The 1,111-nt window shown below is 35.9% G+C and overlaps 1 protein-coding gene across 2 annotated transcripts in view; it reads right to left on the bottom strand.

The window, feature by feature from the left end:
* Tbc1d12 (TBC1 domain family member 12) overlaps positions 1-1,111 on the bottom strand; it is a 73,178-nt gene that overhangs the window by 23,385 nt on the left and 48,682 nt on the right. The window lies entirely within an intron of this gene.

The following is a 1,111-nucleotide window of genomic DNA, read 5'->3' as shown; positions in this document are numbered from 1 at the left end:
TGGTAGACCAGGCTGGCCTCGAACTCAGAAATCCGCCTGCCTCTGCCTCCCGAGTGCTGGGATTAAAGGCCTGCGCCACCAGGCCCGGCTTTTTTTTAAACCTTTTTTTTTTTTTTTTTTTTTTGGCAATATGGTATTTTAAATGGTTTTGCCAATGACACTATTATTATATAAACACCTTTTAGCATGGTGTTTTACTTTACTAATTAGGTCAAAATGTTCTCAACAAACAAAAATGATATACCTCTGAATTTAGAGGTCACAATTTTGGAACAAAAGCTGCCTCAAACATAAGGAAAGGGGGGATCTTTATCAAAAGTTATAAAACCAGGTGATGGTGACACACATCTTTAATCTCAGCACTCAGGAGGCAGAGGCAGGTTGATCTCTGTGAGCTCAAGGCCAGCAAAGACTACAGAGTGAGTACCAGAATACCTAGGGCTACACAGAGAAACCCTGTTTCAAAAAACAAAACAAACAAACAAACAAAAAAAACAAATCAAACCAAACCAACCAAAAAGTTATTTTTTAAAAAAATGCTAGAACCAATAAGAACTTGTAGATTAGCTAGCCAAACTTTGTGTTTCATGTGTGTCTCTGAAAGTGACTCAAAGGGTAAACAAGAAGCCAAGCACTTGCTGCACACTGATGTTTTATGTATCCGGATTATATATGTAAGATGTCTTTAAGAAAGAAGCATTAAACAGGAGGTTAATAGCCTAACCTAGTCACCTACTTCCGGTTTACAGATAAGGATCCACAGTGGGCATACTCGAGTACCACAGTCAGAAACCACACATCATTGGATTAAGCCTAAAATATTGGGATGCCCAATTTATTATTATTTGTTATTATTTCTATTATACCATATGCCATCTACTTCTCAATAAATATTAGCCAAATAATAAAATAGTAAATAAAAGCTTGCTGGCTATGCTAAAAAATATTTTTTTCCTTTTTTTTTCCCCAAAAAGGTTTGGTTGGGGTTTTATTATTTGTTTGTTTTTTTAAATATTTATTTATTTATTATATGTAAGTACACTGTAGCTGTCTTCAGACACTCCAGAAGAGGGAGTCAGATCTTGTTAAGGATGGTTGTGAGCCACCATGT

The sequence above is a fragment of the Mus pahari genome, chromosome 1 (genome assembly GCF_900095145.1).
Source record: "Mus pahari chromosome 1, PAHARI_EIJ_v1.1, whole genome shotgun sequence".
Lineage (NCBI taxonomy): Eukaryota > Metazoa > Chordata > Mammalia > Rodentia > Muridae > Mus > Mus pahari.
Note: the sequence above shows the minus strand (reverse complement) of the source record. Positions and strands in the feature narration are given on the sequence as shown.